We start from the raw sequence: 24,107 nt of genomic DNA on the forward strand, positions 1-24,107 counted from the left end.
GGGGGGGGGGGGGGGGAGGAAGATTTCACCACTGCTTGATGCAGTCATTTTAATAAATTCTAATTTCATATAATCAGCTAGAGCAAGTTGAAGGGAAGATTCGGGGTAGGGGAGAGATAGGAAAGACAAGGATAAGCAGCAGTCATTCAAAACCATAAAAGTCAATTGCCTGGTTTTCCACCTACCTATGAACTTGAGGGTTCTGTGCCCAAATTACCCTTAAAGCCTCAGGCAACATTTTTTTCAGTTGTCACTTTAGGTAGAGAGGTCCAAGTGACAGAGATAATGAGACTTTTGATGCAAGAAGGTATCCAGCAAGTATTTACTACAGGCACACCTTGAAAGAAGTGCAGGAAAGTTTGAGCCTTGCCTCTTACTCCTAACACTGACCAGTATAAACACACACCATTAATAGTGGAATTTCATTTATGGATTTTTCAGGATAAATCAGAGTAAGTTTGCAAAAGCTTTCTCCCAGAATTTTCCCGTTTCCTGCAAAGTACACTACCACTGTGAGGGGTCTGGTTCACAGCTCTGGAGCCAAACAGGTGAGGTTACTGCCTTGTATCTCCAGAGACCCTTCTGTAGCAATATCCCAGTAAATTCACACCACTTGGGGCTGCACAGCTTACTTCCAAAACAAAGACACCAATTTCAAAAGACCTGGTAGTTGTATGCATATTTTATATCAGATGATATAAAATCAGGATCAGACGATTTCCCGCAGTTTCAGGAATATTACTGCTGCAGTTTAGACCACTTTTTGGCCCTTTTTTTTTCTACTCTCAAAGGTTATCTGCTACCTCAGGCTGCTCCTTTGCCTACCCAGTTCCAATGTAATGGTAATAAATATGAAAGACTAAAGGTCTCCATGTTCTTCTGTAGTAATCCCCCATACTGACTGCATTTTAGAATACTGGAAAGAGCTCTCTTCATCCCAGAGGGGTTAGCGGGCTGCAAATTATTGCTTTAAAAGTGAGATACAGCAAGATGCAACTAATATAATGGCTAGTAGCAGAACAGCCAAAGTGCTTTCTTCCCCTTTAGTCTAGACCCAACTGCAAGGCATCCAGAGTATGTGATATATTTAAGAATAGTACCCATACTCTCTTTACTGTCCTCCTAAAGGCCCAGCACAGACCAGTGCTAAGTTGCCTGTGGAACAGAGAGCACAGCAGATTGTTGTCATGTGCCAGGCTCTTAGCAGACTTGCCTTTAATCAGCCAGCACCATCCAGAGCCAGATCAAAAAAAGGCATCACTAAGAAAATACCCAGTGTCTCAGCCACAGAGGGCTTGCTTCAGGAAATCTGTGGACGAAGCTGAAAAGGTAGCAATTTAAAACAGCAAAATTGGACAGTAAGAGCATTTACCTTTTATCTGAATGCGATTCATGAGACAGCCGTACAAAGTGTCAGACAACAGCAAAGCAGTTCATCTCCTACTGATAACCCAGCATTCCCAAGCCATCAATACTCATTTGAGTACTCCTAAAGTAAATTTAGCTTCATCTTCATTTTTTTTCTGTATTGAAAGACTGAGGACATATTCATGGATGTTTATGCAATGGCAAGAGAGCACAGTATTGCATGTTTTATTACACTAGCAAAGCAGAATCTCGTTCAGACACTGCTAGCATATAATTTCTGTCTCTCTTAAAGCTGGAAGGCAATCATTAGCATGTTGGATCTGGCAAGTTCGTATTATCTATCTGGTAATTACAGAAAGCTGTAGAAGCCTTTAAAAAATACCCACCAACTTCTGCATTTACTACACACCTGATCGAAATACTATCTCCATTACCTAAATTAGCAGATATTTCCCATAAACCATTATTCAGAACATTAACATTAATATAAAAAATATTAAATAATTATTAGAGGCTGTATCATCTATCAATTTATTTTCCTTTCCAACTTCAAAATTCTAAAACTATGCAATGTCAACCTCAGTACAGGAAAACATCTTACTGATGGTGATGACAGACTAAGTTACATGATCCTTTTTCAGGCATTACTAGGGCCAAATGAACATTACAACACAACTCTAGGTTTCCAAAATATATTTACCATTAGTCAATGCTATTCACACAGTAGCAGCAAAAATGTGCTAAATACACACCAAAAGATAATCCCATTCTCCAGAGACCACTGCAGAAAAGGACAGAAGGATGAGAGACAAGGGAGCGGGTGAGGGCATACATATGCCTATGTGTACAAAGTAATTGGGAAAATTGGCCTGTGTCTCATTATTTCAGTTATTCATGCTTCAAGTAAAGGGAGATGAGGAGGTGCCAGGAAGATCACAGAAGCTGGGACAAGACAGGTACCAAAGAACAGAAGGAAAAATCAAACAGAGCAAGGAAAGTGAGGCCAGGGAGGAGAGACCATGAATGAAGAGGGTCAGCCAAAAAGAGAGATTAGGGGCAAAAAAAAAAAAAAAAAAAAAAAAAAAAAGCAAGACGGAGACCACGGGGAGCAGAGGGGTACATCTGTGAGATGCTTGGTTGCTCTGTTCTCAGGCAGGGGCTTCACACAGCCCGGCACCTCACAGACCCCATCAAACCCCATGTCATGGTCTGAATGACACGAACTGAAATGGCAGGGCTCCTTATCTCCCTGGCTTATGCACCATTTTAATCACACTGGTTGTTCAGGCCCTGGGCAGGCTGTCCCCACAGGGAGGGGGGCAGCCTCCTGGCTCAGGACCAGAACAGATAACCAGGCTGCCCCCAGGGAGCCCCCGCCTGAGCTGCAGCACTACCGACCCCCACCCAGACATTTTCCTCTCGTTTTTTTTTTTCAAAGCAGCCTTAGGATAACGTAAGGCTATGAAGGCTGCAGCAAAAGCATGTCAGCACATGCATCTTGCTTCCTGATAATTCCCAAAACTACAGGAACAAACAAACAGATTCAATTACCAAGATAGACGCTAGCCCAATTCAAGGGGATTGGTATATACATTATAACAAGATGCTGGAGCTGCAGCCTGATCACATTTACATGAAGAAATCATTTTATGCAAATCTCTCATCCACGGGTGAAGGCCGTACAGGAGAGGAGAAACAGCTCTGTATGGAGATTCATGATGCATGGCAGATGGGCAATTTAAGGTAAATCACACAGTTCAGTTATAAAAGACATATAACCTGGGGAGAAAGTGTGGCTTCAAAGTCATAAATTATTTATAAATAATACAGCCTTCTCATGAAATATCCAAAAGGACAAGCACCCGTTTTTTTCCATTATTTTTCTCTCCTTTCACAAATCAGAGGGAAACTGAAAATGAATATCATATAAAGAATGAGGTTTTTTTATAAAGCTCATTGCTCTGTAAGATGGACTTGCAGGAGGATGGATTTAAATGGTGGAGCTAGTTAGGGGCTTGCAGGCAGGACGACAGGAACTGAGGGCAGCAGAGCTGCTGTGCTCACCCTGGAAGGGAAGCAGCAGATGTCAAAAGGAGGGAGCTGGAGCGGGCTGAGGAGAGAAACTGTTCGCCTGGTAACTCATGCCCTCCCAAGACTGTCACTGCCAGCCTGTTCAAAATCACCACCTAATTTCCACCAAATATTTCAGGGTTTTTAAACTGAAATCCAGAGCTGAGGTTCACAAAGTACAGCTGCAGCATCCACACATGTGGTGTGTTTTCTGTCAGCAGCGCTGCCCATACTCTGTACAACATACAGTCACACCTCTGTATTCTCAGCATTTCTGTTGTGACACCTCAGCAGCCTGACAACTTCTCATCTTCATTACCCAGTGCAACACTTGCCCAAATCCTCCTGCAACGACCAGTTCAACTGACTTCTAATTTTTTCTGATGTCCTGCCTGGTGACCCTGCACGCCTACCAATGCTCTTACAGGTATCCACCTTTTGACAGATACACACACAGCTCATAATTCTCTTATGTTGCAGACTCTTTACCTTTCAAAATCCTTTTCAGATCTTTATGCTCAGCTTGCATTCAATTCAACACAGTCTGGCTGGGTTTTTTTGTTTGAATCATTAGGGGCAGATACCCATCTGCTCAAGGATATTTTTGTAGTCTGAGCAACTCCTAACATTTGGGCTTTCAGCAGACCACTGTTTCTGCTTGCTTATATACAGATGCCTTAAGTGACTTTTACAATGTGTTTAAGCAGCTTCCCATGCCGAGCCTGAGGATAATAATTTCTTTCCTCTGACTTTTTTCAACTGATTTGCTGTTTTTTGGGCATGAGACAAGTACTTCATTGTCTAAAAAGCCCTAAAATTTAGAAGATACATTTTTACATACATAATTCAGAACTCTTCCGAAACTCTTTGAAGTCTTAGTGTGCATTTTCCTTGTATTACAAGTGGTAAGTTTGCCTAAATGCAACAGCAGCGTTATTCTTGAGTTCACTGCTGATGTCACATGTGTGGTATAAGGCAAATAAAATATCCATCAGAAAAAAAAAAAAAACCAACACTGATTTATTTTCTTATTAGCTAGAGATATTAGCATCTCTGGCTTGTATCAATTAGTTGCAACAAAAGGACAAAAATATTTTTCTTCAGTTTTAGAACTGCAGTATTTTTACACGAGCAAAACTAAAAATAAATATACTTCCTGTATGATAAAGAGCAAATGTAGCACCAAATGTCACTTCATCCATGCACTTACCTCTCTGCACCAGAGGTTTGTAGGTATAATCCCTCCAAAGCCACAATGGGGCATGAAAATGCAAACTCCAAAATGGCATGAAATGCACCTTTTCCTTTATCATGGAAATCTCAATAGCCATTGTTCATGTACACCTATGCCTGTCAACATCTGCAACCTTTTGGTAAACAAAGACGTCTGTTTTTTAACTTCCCTAAATATTTTTAAATTAACTAAAATGCCATCTGAACTCCAATCCTCCAAAGCATTTTTATTACTACGACACAGACTTCAGGTACCAAAGCCAAAGAACAAAATCTCCTTTCTGGAGGAAGGGATACCTCTATTGGCTAAACTTGTTCCTACCAAAGTCTACATCCATTTCCTAAGTCAGATGTTAAAAGAAGAAACTGTCACCCCTTTGGCAGCTCACTGAGGTCTTAGCCACCGTCACACATGCAGCTGTTACTCTTTTGAGGTCTTTGCTATTGCAAGCATATTGAAAATGTAAATGGTAACTAAGCTCTTGGGCACGCCTTTAATTGGGGAAGACCTGTGTAAAGGCTTGGGTTTCATCCTCCCAGCAGTGGGAACAGTCCTTCTCCTTTGGGAAAAATCAAACAACTTACGTTAAAGACTGTTCCTCTTTTGCCTCAAAAAACTATACCTGACGTGGAAAACCTACTATGGTCTCCAAGGATTGCACTAGAGCAATTGTATTGACACTGAGAAGGCAGCAGCAGTATATCTAAGATCAAGTTATTTCTGAATTTTAAAAATCATGAATATGAAATAAATATATAAGCAAAATGCTTCAGTCTTTATTGTTCAAACAAAGAGTCAGGTCATAAAAACAAATTGGACATCAATAGCCAAAGGATAACTCTTACTGCTGCTGTACTGTTGGCAAAGATTAAAGCTATGCCTGTAACAAATACAAAATTAGCTTGCAAGGCAAAGGGAGAAGGCTGAGGTCACTGATAACAGCTCCACCACTCCCACATGCATCAAAAGCCGCACATTTGGTGGGGTTTGTTTCCAGGCGGCTGTTAACTCACCAGGAGGAGGGAACATGCAGCGGCACACCAAACCATTGTGGTTTACAAAAACCCTGTCTGTAGGCTTGTGTTGATAAAAGTCTCCCGCCCTGAGTCTTGAATATGATACTGCTTAAGTCCTATTAATATGACAGCTAGGCTCAGCACCTCATCTGCTATGCTGTGGAAGCACATGGGACATGATGCCAGCTACAAATGGCTCAGAAATGAAGCTAGCAAGAACCAGGCTTTAAAGGAAAGGAAACGCTTCAAAAACAAGAGAAGGGGTGTGCACAGTAAGCATTATTTGTCCAACATTTACAGGCTTAAGTCACTATGAAGTATTAGATTTTTCCCTTATTTTTCACATATGTAGTCAGAACAGGGATGAAATAAGTGCTCTTTTGCACATATCCTGCAGGAACAGGAGACAGCAGATACTGTGTCCCTGCTGTACAATGCAGGGAACATAGAAGACATTTTATCTTTTAAAAACTAAAGGTGAAGAAGTGGGAGCACACTGAGAAGCAGCCATGAGGTGCCAAGAGTATATCACTACTTTTTTCAGTGAGAATGGAGAACCTTAGTTTTTTAGAAGAGCAAACTAGAGAACTGTTATTTTAGAACAGGCTCTCAAAAAAACTCTGCCTGCAAAGAAGGTGGCACAGAGGTAGTCCTACACCCATTCAGCACAGCTGCTTAAGAGTTGTAAAATCACAGAGTGAGGTGTGAGAGGACCTTTGGAGGCCATCTAACCCAATACCCTTGCTCAAGTAAGGCCTCCCAGAGCCAGTTGCCCAGGACTATGTCCAGGTGGGTTTTGAGTATCTCCATGGACGGAGACTCCACAACCTCCCTGGGAAACCTGCGCCAGTGTTCAGTCATCCTTACAATGAAAAAGTGTTTCCTGATGTTCAGAGGGAACACCTTCTGTGTTTGTGTTTTTGCCCACTGCCCCTTGTCCTGTCACTGGGCACCACTGAAATGAGCCTGGCTCTGTCTTCTTTGCACTATCCCTTTAGGTATTTCTGCACATTATTGATGTTGTCCCTCAGCCTTCTCTTCTCCAGGCTGAACAGCCCCAGCTCTCTCAGCCTCTCCTCATATGAGAGATGTTGTAGTCCCTTCATTGTCTTCATGGCCCTTTGTGGGACTCCCTCCAGTGCGTCCATTTCTCTCCAGTGCTGGGGAACCTCAGTACTGGCCCCAGCACTCCTGCTGTGGCCTCAGCAGTGCCTAGCAGAGGGGCAGGATCAGCTCCCTCCACCTGCTGTCAATACATTGTCTAATGCAGCCCACGACACTGTTCACCTTCTTTCCCACAAGGGCTCTTTCCTGGCTCATGTTCAACTTGGTGTCCACCCAAACCTCTGCACCCTTTCTGCTTTCCAAATGGTCATCCCCCTTCACATACTGGTTCCTGGGGTTGCTCCTATCCAGGGGCAGGAGTCTGCACTTCCCCTTGCTCCTGGTACCTACCACTCACAAGTTCAAACTTGGGATGTGGGATAACTCCTAGCTGCTCTCTGCAGCAGAGCAGAAGGTGACATTCCCTGGGCACAGCACCGATCAGCTGGGGCCAGCCACAGGTATGGCTGCCACAGCATGAGCCAGACTCTTGTCAGCACAGAACTTGGGATCCCTTGATCCCATGTTGGCTACATGCTCCAGCAAGGTCCACTTTACAGTCTGCACTGTATCAGCATCTCCTCCTTTAAAGCTCCACAGGCACTGAATTGCCAGGCCATGCTTTTGAAAGTTAACCCTTTCCTGTACCAAAGACCCATCACTCCCAGGGCTGGGGAACTGAAGTCCACTGGAGAGGATGATGCAGGAGAGTGAGAAAAGGCAAGTTAAAGTTTGCAGTGCATGCCTTCAGCCCCAGCACTCCTCCACTGCTAAACTGAAACACCAGGTGCATGAAGGAAGAGAAGGTAGCACTGCGCTTCTCCCTGCCACCAAAACCTTGCTCCTTAGCACACAACTAACTTAACAGCAATAACTTTTTTGCAAGAGCTTGCTCCTATCTGCATACAGTCAGGGTGATGCAGACACACACACACCACAGGTACTAGAGTGCTAATAAAACCAAGTAGGTAGGTGTTTAAAAGTTATAAATCTCTTAGCTCTGGTCATTCACCTACAGCAATCTTCATACTTATCTTTTCTGAATTCAATCTTTTTAAGTGCCAGCTGCTGATGAACTGCAGGAAGCATAATTTTTATTAAATGATGAACACTAAAACATCAGAGTTATACCTCTGGAAATCAATTTCCTATTGCCAATTGACAGATGCCTTAAGCCCAGAAACCCCCAAGGGGTTTCTGTGTGCACTTTTTTCATTGGTTTGGGTTTTTCAGGTTGCTTTTGTTGTTGTTTGGGGTTTTCTTCCTTATTTCTCTAGAATCCAATGAAAAAAAGCCTTTTCTGTTTAAAGCGGTAGCTTTTTTTAAGCACCAGTGTAATTAATTACACAAGCTAATACACAATATAAAACATACAACTGCTCTGGGGAGCAAGGCACAGTTCCAGCTGGAACACAGAAACTGCAGACTTCGAAATTCTCCTTCTCAGGGAATCACACCATTGCAATGTGTAATTTCTGCCTAGCACAGAAAATCAAGGGAAAACAAGTTTTCTTGTTTACTGTGTTTCCTGAATAAAATACTATTTACTGCTGATTAAAAGCAACAACTTGTGCTAATTTTACCACTGTCCAAGAACACAGCTGGGAGAAGCAAGAAAGTGGCAAAAATCATCCAAGAGTTTCCAGATTCCCAGACAGCCAACCATGAGGTTGAAACCTCCAGGGCTTTGGTGTCTCAGGGTAGATTCAACAAGCATCTTGAGCCACCCCTGCAGGAGCTGGGAGTTCTATTACCCATTTCATAAACTGGGCATCTCCTCCCAGACCAGCTACAGGTGTTGATGTGTCTGTTGGGAACCAAGTGCACTGTGTTACTTGTGCACACTATGCCTGAGTGCTGAATAAACGGGAAACACACAAAGGCTGAGTTATTTGCTGCTTGCCTGCTTTGCTGAGTAAATAATATAGCTAATTTCCTCATAACAATGACTTCCCATTTTGGTGGGAAACCAATCCTCTGCTTCTGGTTTGCTTTCTCCAGTTCTTTCCTAGGTCTGGTTTTAACCAAACCTTTTGAGGAGGATGATAACAAAATCACCACGAAAACAGCATCTGTTTATTCAGCGTAACTGGTCAGACCCCGCACCAGACCCAGACATCACTTCTTTCCCTATAATTTACCTTACTGTTAGTGCTAATCAATTTCTGGTGTATTAACTTTGCAGAAATGAGATGGACTTGTCAGGCAAAATTAAAGGTGGAGTCACAAGTAAGGGCTTCAGGGTTCACTCACAAATATTAAAATACACAATTGATACTGCAATGTAAATCAAGGGTATGAAATTAAATCTTCAAGAATGGAAAAAAATTAATTCTTGCTTTCAATTCAGTCAGTGTAATTGACTGGAGAATTTAAAAGGTTTGACAAACTGTCCACCAAGACACCCCAGAAAATTAAACTGTTCTACCTCTACATTATTTGCATAAACCCATTTCCCAATGAACTGGCAAATTTCATGTACTAAATTGCCAGGAATATTTTTTTCCAAATTCAGTTACACATATAACAACAAAAGGTGACTATATGTTTGTATCCTTTTTGACTACCAAGGACATAGTTAAGAAAACAAATAAAACTAAAGGAAAAGAATATTATATTCAAAAATCAAAGTGCATTAACAGATAATATTTCAAGTGCACATTCATTATAGGTGGTGTATAGGTAACTGTTTACCTCAGGTCAACATGCATAATGTCACATACTGCTACTCCCTTGTGTGATTAATTAACCCACACAGAAAAGCTCCACGACGAGTCACATCATAAGTCTTGAAATGAAGGTCACTGGGCCAGCTAGCAAATGACACATTAAAAAGAGGGGGGGAAAAGACAGCAAATGCTCTTTATACTTTCCACTTCACTATGAACATGAGGGATTTATTTTACTAATCCATGGCTGGCAGTGTCAGGGCTACTTGGAGCTGCAGAGACAGAGAGAAATATGCAATTTTCAAATCCCCTCCAGCTACATGAAGGTAAGCAAGAAGAGCACATCTGCCCCTACTGCTATTGCACTGCTGCTGGCGTTAGGACAACACCAGCTTCCAAAAAGGCTGAACTAGAGGAAGGCATGGTCCCTCCTGTAACTAGGGGAGTCAATTAAGATGGACAAGAGAGTGCCAAAGCATATCTTTTTACAGTGTGTTCATTTGTATTTTATTTTGCCAGCCATATTACAACATTACATTTCTATATGAGGAGAGTGAGAGGAACTGCACAAGTGACTTTGCCTATCCAAATAAAGGCTAACTCTGAGTACTTAGCCATTGGGCCACCATTTACCTTTCTAAGGGCAAAACAGTGTCTTTCCTATAAAATGTACTAAAAATGAGGCAATATTTGACAGCACCTCAAAGAGTGAGACAGAATACACACATATCTAGTTTGGCCTTTCTATATTTTCTTGTTCTTTTTCCTTAGGCAAGCAAATCTATAAAGCCTCTCATCTAATGTGTTAGATTAATAAATGATGAAGCTACAAACAAGAGAGCCCCAACCTTCTGTGATGTTTGTTCAATTATTTTGCATTTAACAAGAGTAAAGGAAAATTAAATTAATTTAACCTCTGTAATTGCCAAACTAAATTACACAATCTTGCCTGTTACAATAGATCAAACCAATACATTTACATTTACTAAGTTGTTGTAAAAAGTGTAATTTTTAATCTGAATAGTTCTTTGTGAAGTATTAGCTTTCATTTGTGGAAAAGTAAATACCAAATGTTGCAGCAGAGATCATGGAGGTTGTGCTTTTCCCCACAGCTAGGCTCAGGATCAGAGCTACTTTTAAGCTAAGCTCTATTACAGCATTTCAAAAGAAAGTAAAATTACATTTTGGAACGTGCTTGGTGAATATTCCGAACTAAAGTAAGTGTGTAATCACACTTTTTCTAGTTTCCAGGCCCTAGCAGTCTGAACATTGGTCTACACACTCTACTAAAAGGAAAAGTAGCTGCTATTTATTGAATTAAGAAACTTCTGCAGGCAGTGCAGTTTGTTAGGAAATCACCCTCAACACCATCTGTAGCAAATTCTTTAGCAATTTCTTCCTATCTCTCCCTTACACTCCAGTCTCTCAAACCAGTGTGCCTGGGTGGCAGCCTGAGCAGTGGCAGGTATGAGAGCACCGTGTAGGCACCAGTGCTCCTCTGCACCCCTCACTGCCCAACCTGATCCTGTCTTCCATGGCTCGTCCTAACTCCTGCTCTCATTGAACCTCCTCATTAACTTTCCCCCACCACAGCACAATCCCTAGAAGAAGAGGGCTTCAGGTCATCTTTCTCTGTGTACTTTTTCCAATTTGAAATCACCTTGCTTGGACGTGAGGAACAGCCCACTACCTGCAGCACCCCAGGTAAGCTTTCTCTGCAGCCCTGCACAGTGGCACAAACCCTTCCAAATGACTCTGGAATAGCCTGCCCGAGGTAAATGAACATTTGCCTTTGCCATTTCTTGTGGGCACACCCCAGCGGCTGTGTGGCAACAAGCATACCCAGGGCTTTCTTTCCCCTTCAGTCACTTCTGAACGATGGATCTCTAATCCCTTTGGCTTCAGCTGCAAAATTCCCATTGACTGATAATGGATTTTCCACCGATGTAGAATCAGGCACTTCAACTACACCACTACGAATTAACAGAGGAGAGCTCTGTTAATCCTTTATAAGCAAGCTTAATCTTGTGGTTTATAGAAGAAGCAAAGGCTCTGTTCTGTCCAATATCAGCCAGAATGTGATTACCATTCCAGAAAATCTTTTACATTTTCTTTGATCAAAACCAGTATTTCTTTGGAAGACACAAATCCAGACACCACCACAGATGCATAATTCTGCCAGGTAAAAAAGGAAGAGTTTGAGCTATGAGTCCTGAAGCTGAAAGCTGGGGTCAGCACTCTGGGACTTCTAGTTACTCCACAGAGAATGCTGTCATCTGGAAACAGCAGTCTGACAAAGCCTTTATAGCATTCACCTTTCAATTAAACAAGAGTAACATCCGAAACCTCACATTAAAATACCTGTAAGATTTGTCAGGGTTCTCTCTCAATGATTTGATTTGAACATTTCCTGTACATTAGCAATAGTTCGGGCTATTAAATGCAAGCAAGTATTAGCACCTCTAAAGACTACTACAGAACTTGGCTAATAACTGTAAAGTAATCAAGTCATCAGAAAGATGAACTGATCTTACATTAAGACACCTTTCCCACTAAAATGAGATTTTGTTAGATCAACTCAGACTTTAAGTCAGTGGGTAGCAGAATGGCTCCTCTTTTTTTGCAGGAAAGCAAAATCATCACTATGCATCAATGTCTGGTAAATCGGAACTGACTCACACAAACACCTGCTCAAATGAGAAACCACTGCTTGCTAAGAGTTGTCTCATTTGCAGTAAACAGTCTGAACTAGGATACTTAACAGTATCCTTAGCAGTAAAATCATGGAAGATCAAGCCCAAATATTACAGCTATAATTGGTACTACACAGCAAATGACCCTTAATTTGATGTCCTGTCCTGCAGCACACTAGATGAAAACATTTCATCGATTTCATCATAAGCACTACTTCTACGGTAGGATGTAAAAAAGTCTGCAATACAGCAGCTTAGTCGTTCCTCTCAAACACTGGAATGCCACATATCTCCACAAAATGTTTGTCTTTGTCAAGCATTTCTTTGCTGCTGTTGAGCTGGATGACCTTTGGGAAGGAGTAGCGGAGGCTAACGTGCACCTTCATTAAAGCAGCACCTCCTTCTTCCCCCGCCTGTAAGAACAATGAGCGTGGGAGGGAAGAGGTGAGTGATCCACGGAGTAATGAAGAGATTTTGTTTCAGAGGATTATCAATTATTTATGAGTAAATCCCCAGATGAACACGTCCGAAGCTGAACAATTTTTAATACATTTCACTTCTGTATACATGGCACAACACAACCAGAAGCAAGCTAAACTTGGTCTGACTATTTAAGGTGTCAAACAGTGAGTTGAATTTGGACATTGGTAAATCACTACTATGTTCTTAGAAGTACAACAGTCTCCTAGATTTAAATCTCTTCTACAAAATTGCACTAATGCTCATGGAAATCATTTTTTACAGTCTTTCCTACTCATCAAGATCTCAGCAAAGAAAAAGCTCATCCTGAAGATTTCTGTAATTATGCCAACATAGTTGTCGTAAAAGTCCAATACTCAAACTCTTATGAAGCATATTGCCCAGCTTTGCATGGAGTTTTAGTCTACAATGGATCTGAACTTTTCCTATTAAGATAAAGTAAGACCAAGTAAAGAGCTTTTTCTCCAGAACAGGGTTCAAAACAAAGCACTTGTCTTTAAAGTAAAATTGGTTTAAAACTGTGCTTTTTAAAGAGAAGACCCATGATTTCCATATCCATGATATGGAAATACCAACATTACACGTTGATCTTCTTCACAAAGCAAGGGCAATGAAACCAAAGAGTTGTATGTGCAAGACACACTTTGCACAAGAAACTAATCTGTTCCCCAATGCCACCAGTGAAAACAGTCATTCTACAAGTCTTGAAATGAAACCCAATCCACTCTCATGCAGTAAATATCCAGATCTGCAGAACTGTTCTTTGAGCTCCACTTCTCCACAGTTTCCAACCAACAAGACTTTGCCAAAGTCACCACAACCACTGCAATCACCCTTGTGTCTATGGCCGTGTCTACAGCAGCTGTCATGATGGCGCCGAGGCCACCTTTAATACTCAACTCAGGCACTCTGTGAGCCAGGACCCAGGCTGGGGCACTGCCAGGATGTGTCCTGCAGAGCAAGCCCCCCAAGCAGGTTAGCACCTGGCCAAGCAGCGGCACATCGTGCGCAGGAGGCCCCAGAGGCAGGCGGCCAGTCATGCCATACTTGGACAGCTCTCTGGGGGCAGCCTGGGCTGAGCTGCACCCAGCGGGGAACAGGCAGCAGCCCCTGCAGGTTTTCCTGACTCTCAAAGCCTCATCTGCAAGCTGTCTTCCAAAGGGACATATCTGGGGAGACACTCATCAAATAGCAAGTTTGGAACTACACATGGAACAAGCACTTCCTGCCTTTACCGTACAACTACGCAGGAGAAGAGCAAGGTCTCTCATGTTCCCTCTGCCCTCTCCTACTTGGGTCAGCATTCACCTTAGCATGTTCATAGCTCCAGGAGCAAGCTCCACTCCCAGTCTAGCCCAGCTAGAGTAAACTGCTGCAATATCAAGACAACAACAAAAAAAAGCCACTTAGAAATCCATTTTAGATTTGTTTGCCTTACTTTAGAGGGTTCACTGTATATTTGGATGAAAGAAGCCCATTAAGAACATCTATATTTACTTCATTATAGCGTGGCTGGCTCTTGAAGTTAGATGAAAAGATTTACCCTGGCCAAGTTTGTTTATTCATCAACATCAGCTAGATATGTTTTCAAAGGCTCATCCTCATCGTATTTACATGAAAGCACACTGATTTTTTTTCAACAGTTGTATCGCATTCTGAGAGCTGGAAAAGGACAAAAGAAACTTTAGTGAGAATTACAAAATCAAAGAACAGTAGAGGCAAATTCTTCTCGTTTCCTGTTATTTATGGGGATGGAAACCCACTTTTCCCCACCTGAAGTCCTTTTTCTAACCCTGCAGATGTATCAACAGCAACAAACTGTATCTGGATAGTCAGTACGCATAACAGCACCTGGCACGCTGCTTACCCAGGAACACAGGCGAAGAGTTTACCCCCTCTGAAGCACAGGAGTTTAAGAAGACGCAGCCTCCCAAGTTTCTAACATTTTTATCTGCATGTTGACAAGAACAAATAAGATTTTTTTCACAGGTAGCATTGAAAAAGGGCTCTTCATTATGGCTAGCAAAGCATTACATAGAAATACAGCCCCCCACTAACCAATGCCAACTGTACAAGTCCTGGTTATCTCTGACAGGAACCCAAACAAGACTTGATACTTGCATGCCTTTAATATCAAAATTATCCTCAAGTTATGTAAATACTTAAATGACATTTATGAGCAGTATCTTTCCTCAAGAGTTTACATTTTCCCACGGAAGACTTCCAGAGTGATTAACAATGCTGATCTTTATCCTTCACACTGACTATTCATTCATCCTTTCTAAAACGAATACTGCTTACATATGACCCGAGAGGGCTGTAACAAGGCACTATTTATCTACCCTAATAATCTACTGTGACTGCTTTAATTAAAACTTGGTTATATCACATCCATGAAGCAAAGGCACACCTCCCGTCACTCATCACCTCCATCCAACAGCTGTGCTTGATGCACCTTTGCAGGAGCAACCTTTGGAGGTCCCAACACCCTCATCCTCCCCTGCCCAGGTAACTGCAGGCACAGTGTTGCAAAAGAATTTCTTCACCACAGAAGAAAAGCAAAGTGAAACTACAGAGGGGTTTGCAGTTTGGGGCCTCGAGTGAGTCACCCTGCAGGCTGGCATTCACCCCAGTTCATGAGCAGGGCAGGGCTGCCAGCGTGGCACAGGCAAGGGGCCAGAGGGAAGGAAAGACCGATGGAGAAGCTGTGGCACAGCAATTCAGAGAGTGAGGGATACCAGGATGGACATGGGGGAACAGCAACCAAGGTCATCTCAACTACCTTCAGTAAACTGGCAGCCACATCTTCAGACTTTGACTTCCTCATCCATGCTGCAGCTTTCACAGGGCTTCCAAAAGCCCCCACAACTGGATAGGGATTGCAAAGTTTAGAGTTTATGACTAGCAGTATTACACAAATGAGCGTGCACTACTTGCCCTTTCTATGCTTTACTCAATGTAAGCAGTTACCTGATTATATGAACATTTAGAAATGGACCATTTTTCTGAGGAAGAAGCTGTCTTGAACTTCTTCCCTCACCAGAAATTTTTTGGCATCATTATACACAGTATAAGGCCTGCAACTGATAGCATCCTTGGGATGTCAGGATGGGCAGCAAGCAGCCAGGGCAGCCTGTCTGGAAGCTAAAGGCTGTACAACCAGGGCCTCATCCAGCACCTATTCCCTGGTGGCTCCATACAGGGCCTGGAACAGCAGTTGCCATACATTCAGCAAACCCTCAAACATTGGGGGGGGGGGCATTCATGGTCCCAGCTTGTACCTCAGGGATGAGGGTGAGTGGCAGCATTCTGCATTCCTTCACCCTGCCTGGGTTCCCTCCCAGCCACAGCACAACCATCAGGCTGCAACACCCCTGTCCCCCTGCTGCTGGTCTGGGGCTGAGCCACTCTGTGCCTGAAACCTGCTCCATTCTCAGGACCTGGAAGCAGAGGCATTGCTATAGGAGCTTGGCTAATGTTATTTGAATGATCAGTTTTTTAATTTAATATTATAAAATGGTTTTGAACCTTCTTGGCCTATTAATCTTATTCTTTACATTATAGTTTGCTGTTTCAAATTATATGGTTTTGGAACTACTTTGAAAAAGCCCCTCAGCTTTCCATCCCCATCCTTACTGGAAAGAAAACAACTGTGTCCTGTTCCAGCCACTGAACTCTACAGCACTTTACCATGGACATCAACGAGCTGATAAACACATTTAACTCCTTTGTGTGTCAATGAAGTACACAGTGCCCCAGGAAGGAGTGTTCCTTAACTAAATGCCACCACACAGCCAGCAAGAAAAACGTGATTGATTTTCTCATAGATTCCTCCATGATTCTTAAAATATAAATTAGCTCTAGATTATTGAAGGTTTCTTATTTAGGACTTGGAACCCAGTTGCCACTTTCTGATCAATATAACTTTAATAAAATAAATTTAGAACTTAAGTAATCTAGTAGTAGTCATTTGTATAGAATACATGATCTAAAGGCACATTCATGTTCACGTGCCTGGCAATAAGGCTTATGAGGAGCACTGCATCTTCAAATGCAATGGTTACCTGTTTCTTTTCCTCATTAAATGACATCTCATAAGAGGAACCAAACAAAAGATAGGTGAGGTTGCCAATTGTCATATTGCACAACGTTTACTCATATGAGCAATGCATTGCCTTCAGATCAGGTTCTCATTTGGAAGTTGCAGATCCCCATTGCTGACCTGAATATGGATTTCATGTCAATAACATCCTGTGTTGAAACGCTGGTTAAAGATGAAACTGCTCTTGCGCTTCAGGCCTGCGAGGTGTTACACATGCTGCACTATTTTTTTTTTTCTATGAGGGCAAAAGACACTCACCCCTTGCAGGAGATACCTCACAGGCTCAGAATCTGCACCTCACACAGAAGAATATTTATGAGGACAAGATTTTTAAAGATGTAAAATAAAACCCACTATAATTTGGAATGTCTGCTTCTGTATCATCTATGAGAAATAAATACAATGACAATGTATTTCCATTTACCTACTAGGTATCTTTAGCGATGTTTGCTTCTGCAAATTCTCTTAACAGATGCTGCTCCGGTCATCACTTAACTGCAACACAGACAGACTTCAAGAGCACTAAGGAGGATTTGCTTCTGGTTTCACACAGCACACCTGTTTTACTGAAGTTTAATTTAATAAAATAACAACTCTGGATAAAAGTTATTCAAGCACGGCTTCTAGGCTTCCTAGGCTGCTAGGAAGGGGAGAAATATTTTCTGCCAAAATTTTATCACTGGTCTTTCTCACTTTTTTTCTGCATTTATTGCCTAATGGCTCAGTATTATTTCAAAGGCCATTCCTTTTACAAATGTAATCAACTCCACAGCATTCAGCACCACAGATGATATATTACTCTCCTTAAAACCAAATCTCTGAGGGAAAGATTAGAAAGAGAGGTTAAAGAGCTCTATCCTTCACAGCATTGTAGTTCAGACACCTATAAATCACTATGTTTGTTTATTTCGATAATTGGCCCATTAGCGTCTGTAGCATCTCAAGCTACACAACTTTCTAGCGTGACCATGTGCCAGTTTTTCCTTTCCCCTCTCCAGAGCCCCGAAAGCTCCCAGCAGCACACAGTGCCTTAGGGACAATCTGCGCTTGCAGCTCTCTTTAAGGAGCAGCCCCCGCTCTCCCCAGCGACTCCTTCCTCTAAGGACTTTCCCAGCCCAAGAGCAGATGCCACTGTGAAACAAACTGGAGACTGTCACCACGTAATAGGATTTGAATGGAAACACAGTTACGGGGCTGGCTGGCAGCAGCGTGGAGGCGCGGTAACCCCGCGCCGCGGAGAGCCGCACAATGACCCCGCCGGGGCCGTGCCCTGCACCTGTGAGCGCTGCCGCCCCGATCGCCCCGCACATCGCCGCGCTCGCCCGCAGCGCGCACCGCGGCCAGGCAAGGGCAGCCCGAGCCCCGCAGCCCTGCGGCGGCCCCGCCGCCGGCCCCCGCCGCGACTGCACCAGCACACGGGCCCCCCGAGCCCCCCAAACACACACACGGCAACTTCGCGCCCCGTGCCCAACTCACCGGGAGGCGCCAGCCCCGCGCAGAGCTGCTCCCGTGGATGGCGCGTCCCGCGGGGCGCACCCGCAGGGGCCGGGCAGCGCGGCCAGCGCAGGGGAAGGGAGGGAGCAGCAGCAAGTTGCGGCGCGTCTCTCGTGTCTTGTCGCTCTTCTCTCCTCTCCGCTTCTCTCCCCTCCCTCCTCCTCCTCCCCCTCGTTCCCTCCCCCTCCTCCGCCCGGCAGGAGGGTCGGGGGGAGGCGGCGGAGGAGGCACGGAGCGCGGCCGCGGAGCGCGGCGCAGGCAGGCGCGCGGCACTGCGCATGTCCCGCGCCCGCCGGGAGCGGGGAACCGGGAACCGGGAGCCGGGAGCCGGCCGATGGATGCGGCGGCGGCGCCGCGGGCAGGCAGCGAGCGCAGCGTGGCGCGGCCCCGCCGCCCCCTGCGCGCCGGTGCGGGGGCTGCGCGGGCTCGGCTCCCGCCGCATCGCCCGCGCCGCGGGGGCGGGCGCAGTGGACATGGCAGCCGGCTCAGGGCTGCGCACCTTGCGGCACCGCCGGGGCCCCCGGGGGCTCGGCCGTCCCCGAGCAGCGCGGAGCAGCTGCGGCCGGGTCGGCGCTGCGGCGGATGCTGGAGCCGCCGCCCCGATTGCTGCACTGGGGACTGCGCGGCTGGAGGATGCTCCGGTGGCCGGCCTGGAAAAGGAGGAAAAAAGGATAAATCCAGGCTTGCTGTTATTTTTTTTTTCCCCCGTTAAGTGAGCATGACTCAATGAAGACAGGTATTGCGGCCAAAGGGACCTCGTTTATTGGTGGCTTTGTAATGCTGTATGAAGGTCTTTGAGAAATAACCGAATTTTACATGATGTAAAGGACTCACAAGGACTACGAGTGAAAAGCACTGCAAGCAAAGGCAGGAAAGGCTGCAAAGGCAAAATGCCTAACTGAGATCTCTGGGGATTTTTTAGGGAAATTGCACAATTACTATAAGTTTCCACCCAGATGTAAGGACTGACCTAACACCCAGTGAGCTCTTACTTCCTGAGAACAAGTTCAAACCCCGTATGCCATTCTGCAGCAGCACTGCTGTCACATGTGTGGCTGGCTCAAGGTTTGAGCCTGGATCTGCAGTTGGTGTTTACCAAGCAAGGATTTGGTTATGCAGGAAAATGCTGGTGGTTTGGTCAGTTGTTTTTCTTTGATAATCCAAATACAGCAGTACTATCAGCATTTTCATTTTCACCTAATCTTTGGCAAGATTATAGCTCAGTTTATCTCCAAGCACATCCATCCAATGAATCCTCAGAGCTGATCCTTTCTTCATACCTCCTTTCAATATTGCCAGCTGTTGGGTTCCTCTGTTGATTTTTTTTTTTTTTTGAGCCTTCTTTAAGCTCTTTTGTCTAACAACTTCTGTCTGCACTGGGTGACATAATCCATGTTTAACGGAGTCCAGCCTATCTCAGTTTGTCCACATGGCCCCTGCAACAAAATGCATATTATTATAGCATGTAAGCTGCCAGGTCTTGAACTATCCAGCTGAGGGTTGTCATTTTACCAGTCTGGCATTGCTTTTTTTCCTCTGTTCCTAACATGCCACTCTACTGGTGCATTATAGCTGCCCTAATGATATTTTTCTCAGACTTTGTTCTCTGGTTTCCTTTACCCATAGTTCTCGCAGAAAGTTCCCATCAAATCATTCCATTAGCAACAAGCAGGCTATGTGAGACCCCTAACATCTGTATTCACATCCCACACGGTGACTCTGCAATGAACCCAACTATCAGAAAGATTTTAACTCTTTCACCTCCAACTGTGTTGGTTTCTGTAGTAAGTGAAGATTTGCATGTGTGGAGTCTTGAATCAGCACTTTCATTCTACCTCCATCTCCCCTCTTTCTAGACCAGTGGTTCCCCTGCTCTGGTCAAGGATCGTAAATGTCCTGTAAGAGCATGATAGACCATCATAGGCATTTGGTGCCTCCATAGTGTTTCCAGTTTAAAGTATGAAATCAAATTGTTATTTGTCAGAAACTGTGGAGGCTAACAGTAGCATGCAGGTCCAAAAAGACTGAGATCCAATGTTCTAGCAGTTACTCCTCTTCAGCTGTATCTTTTGGCACAGTTTGCTGTCATCAGCAAAGTACAGTTTTCATCGAGTCTTTTCAAGTGATACACAAAGCATGCCAGTGCACTGAAACCCACAGAACTTCTATCTCTTTAAACCTACTGTAGACACTCCTGGTTCCTCTAGATAGTTAGTTTATTTGGATTTAATTAGGTGAAAAAACCTTTCAAAAATCATAAGCTAAACCAAAACCATATACTTGCTTTTGAACAAGAGTCACTACATGTGATTGGGTATTACCATAGCAATTTATGTTCTCATCTTACCCTATACTCCTGTTAAAATGTAAACAAAGCCAAAGACAACTCCAAAGGAGAGGGGTGGCTTTCTTTTGCCTCTTCCTTTCTTCTCTCTCACCTCCTATCTCCCCTTTGCCCTCCAGCTCTAAATACCATTTGGTTTAAATTCTCTGTATTTAGAAAGCAAACAATTATTGGATGCTTCTCTTTTAAATCTGGGGAAGTGGGGTTTGCTCATTACCTAATCTTTATTTGCAGCCCTAGTCAGCAGACAGGCAAAGGTCAGGAAGGAAAGGGGAGATGCAGAGAATGAGGGAAAGGAGGCAGCCTGTGATCTCTTGACAAAAAGGGAAGGATCAGGCATGGAGTCAAAATAGAGGAGTAGCAGGGTGTGTAAAGGCAATGGGCACAGCTGGCAGAGATGGAGGGTTAGGAACTGTGTAGGCAAGAGGCTGGCAAAAACCAAGCACTCTTAGACATGATTAGTTCTGCACTCCACAAGAGTGAAACTATTCCCTCCTGACATTTCTGTGACGGGTGCTCCCAAAGGACCCCATTGCTGCTAGAGCTCCATTATCTGAGGCATTGTGCTGGCACATCAGTGACGTGGTCTCTGCTACAAGGGCCTTACAGTTTAGCATGAGACAAAGTGCAATAAAGGAATGCAGAAAATAGCATAAGAGATCAGGACAGGAAGGACAGCTGAAACCTCGGAAGCCGACATTGCAGCTTATGTTACGCAATGTCTCGGTTATAATCATAGGTAAATAATACATGAATAACGTATACATATAATAGTGACCCACCCACCATCTCAGGCATTTCCATTGCTTTTTTCCCCCCCCCCCTTCAAGAACCAGGAAAACTCAAGCACCTGATTTAACCCCTTGCCCAAGAGGCTGTTGTTGGCAGTAGTTAGGGCAGCAGGCCTACACAGTCACATCTGAAGCACAAGGTGTATGAGCTGCCAGAGGTCACAGCCTTTGACTTGTAACATTCTGGAGAGCAGTGGGAAGGAGCAACTGGACATATACAAGCTTTGCTCTCATCCAGCTTTAATAGCCCATCTCTGTCCCTTGTTCTGCCCCACATTTTACTGCCACAACTCTTTGTAAGTGAGCTGGGTACAAAAGTTACTTTTCAGCTGGACCAGTTCCCAGCCCAGCTCTCAGGGAAGGCATACAAATATCCTGGCTTCCCAGCCAGCCGGCGTGGGAAAGAGTGTCAGGGCCAGGCAGGGGGGCAACAGGGCTTGTACAAGCTGCTGGAGGCATTCTGCTCCAGAGATACAGGACTGGCCTCAGCTGTGCTTGTGTGAAACAGCTGGTTTTACTAAACTGCATTTTCAGATAACTAAAATGGATTTTAGTGCTCATGTTTAGACTTCCTAAGATGGTAGTCACTAAACCAACAGTTCACCTCCAGCAAAATGAGGAGGCCCTGTTCCCACTCACGCAATCCTGTCATCTCTCTTTTGTCAGCCCTGTTACCTGTGAATGAATGAAGCCTTCAGTCACCAGTGCTGGTCACTAACCAAGCAGAAACGTGACCCTGAAAGAAAGAGCTGCCTAGTTTTTTGCTGGGTCAGTGAGTTGTATCAGCTCACAGGCAAGTCAAATAAGCTCCAGAGCCACCACAAGTGAGGAGGCAGGGCCTTTGGGAAGAGGTTTGGGTTAGAGGAGAAAGAAAAGGAGGAGAAGGAACAAGACTTCCCCCTTATGGCAAGATCAAGCCACTGGATACGCTTAGATGCTCATAGATGCTCCTTCGGAGGTCAATTTACATGTGTTAAACCAGGAATGCACAAACTCTGCAGTTCTGCAGTTAGCTTCAATCCCTAAATTCACTTCTATTTTATATAATAATAGCATGGTCCTAGTTCCACATCTCTTATTCATGTAGAAATACTCATCAAAGAAGTTTTAGTAAGTAACTGGAGAAAAATCTGAGTTCTCAGCCTGCAGGGTTCTGTGGTTTGAGGAAAAAGAAGTTTCTTTTGAAGATATGTTGAGGTACATCCCCTAATTATAATTTGTGTATAGTGTAAGCAAAACTCATTAAAAACAGAATGCAACTTTAAACCACACAAGTGTAAATTTCCCATGAGTTACTAATGCAGACAAGTACCACAGGTTTAAACGAGCTCTTCCAGTGTCCCTCACCCATGTGGTGTGGTGTGTTCTGCCTATCTTACGACAGGGCAGATGCTCATCCTTGCTAAGCTCCCTCTCTGTGTACACTGGAAAAAAGAAATTTGAATGGACTGATGTGTTTCTTTCTTCACCACAACCCTGCATTGCTCCTAACTGCTCATCCATCTAGTGTGGACTTTGTCCTCACTTAACAGAGCGTATTATGACATGGCCTGGAGCTGCCTACAAAGATAGCAATTACCCCTCTATATGTACACTGTTGGCCTGGTTTTCAAGAAGTCTGAGCAGTCCTACTTCTTTAAGGAGTAAAAGGGCCTGAGTGTACTATCACCTCTGGAAATCAAACCATTAGGGATAGGAAGAGGACTTTAAAGGAGTGTGGGGGCTTGTAGGAAAGCATTACTTCCATTCAAAGAGCACATCAGTAAGAAGCTGCCATCATCAAGGGGACAGAATAAATAATCTAATAGAACTTTCTTACAAGCCAGAAAATCCTGTGAAAGCCTGGATGGCTGCATGCCACATCTCTGAAATCAGTGACAAATCACATTATGGTCGAGGCACGTAAAACAGTTCTGTCAAAGCAATGGCTCTTAGCGTGGCCGATTTGACTGAGACAGTTGCTGTTAGTTCTGCTGCCTGGTAATACTGAGGCCTCGAGGGCAAGCAAACTATCTTCTGACTGAAGTGTTGGGCCTAGGCTTTCTCCAAAGGAGAGAAGTTTCCTAAACAGACAAAGTCATTCCTTGTGATGCCATTGTGGGGGAAGCTCACTTCCATACTTTTCACCAAGAAGAAAGGAGAGAAGATCAAAGTAGTTGCTGTATCTGCTGACCCATAGTCAGCCTTAACAAATAACTGATCATCCCCACTGTGGGGTGGGCTGCTTGTGCCCGGCTGCAGCTTCTGACTCACCTTGCCAGCCTTGGAGTGCCTTGACTTGGCTGCAATTACTCTTGGGGAATACAGCTACAGGGGAGCGGAGCAAGGTCTGCTGTGCATCTGCCCGGCACTTTTCCACACATGGCTTTCCACCCAGGAATCATATTGTCATGAGATATTACATTTTTTTAGGCTCATCAATTCTGGTGACACAATCCAGCAATTTATTTTTAGAGAGAGTGAGCAGGTGTTCATGGCAGCATTTTAGCTGACAGTGCTGTGGTGTTGCTGTTCAGGAGTACTGTGTTGTTCTTTGTATCTGGACTCATTACTAGAAAATATGGTTATTTTTAATGCTTTCCTGATTTTAGCTTTAGGAATGGCCTAAATGAGACGAAGGAAAACACTTGCACCCTTAAATGGACTTTCATCAATAAGACTTTCAGCATGCTGGTAGAAAGTGGAGAAGTGGTACTAATGATTCATCTGTAGCATTGATTGTAGATGATGGTTGGGAAAGAG

General features: G+C 44.0%; 1 protein-coding gene and 1 long non-coding RNA gene across 2 annotated transcripts in view; one reads left to right on the top strand and one right to left on the bottom strand.

The window, feature by feature from the left end:
- Positions 1-6,571, top strand: part of LOC114062042 — an 11,883-nt gene extending 5,312 nt beyond the window's left edge. The window contains exons 3-4 of the long non-coding RNA XR_003572292.1: positions 5,090-5,105; positions 6,490-6,571. This is a non-coding gene — a long non-coding RNA (uncharacterized LOC114062042). The remainder of the gene's footprint in view (positions 1-5,089; positions 5,106-6,489) is intronic.
- The window catches only part of PAG1 (phosphoprotein membrane anchor with glycosphingolipid microdomains 1), a 103,212-nt gene extending 84,769 nt beyond the window's left edge, over positions 1-18,443 (bottom strand). Inside the window, exon 1 of the mRNA XM_027893073.1 lies at positions 18,213-18,443. The gene's annotated coding sequence lies outside the window, so the exon portion shown is untranslated. The remainder of the gene's footprint in view (positions 1-18,212) is intronic.
- Between the last annotated feature and the right edge of the window lie 5,664 nt (positions 18,444-24,107).

Source organism: Empidonax traillii, unplaced genomic scaffold (assembly GCF_003031625.1).
Source record: "Empidonax traillii isolate 1590-97213 ecotype Southwest subspecies unplaced genomic scaffold, ASM303162v1 scaffold378:size984864, whole genome shotgun sequence".
Taxonomy (NCBI): Eukaryota; Metazoa; Chordata; class Aves; order Passeriformes; family Tyrannidae; genus Empidonax; species Empidonax traillii.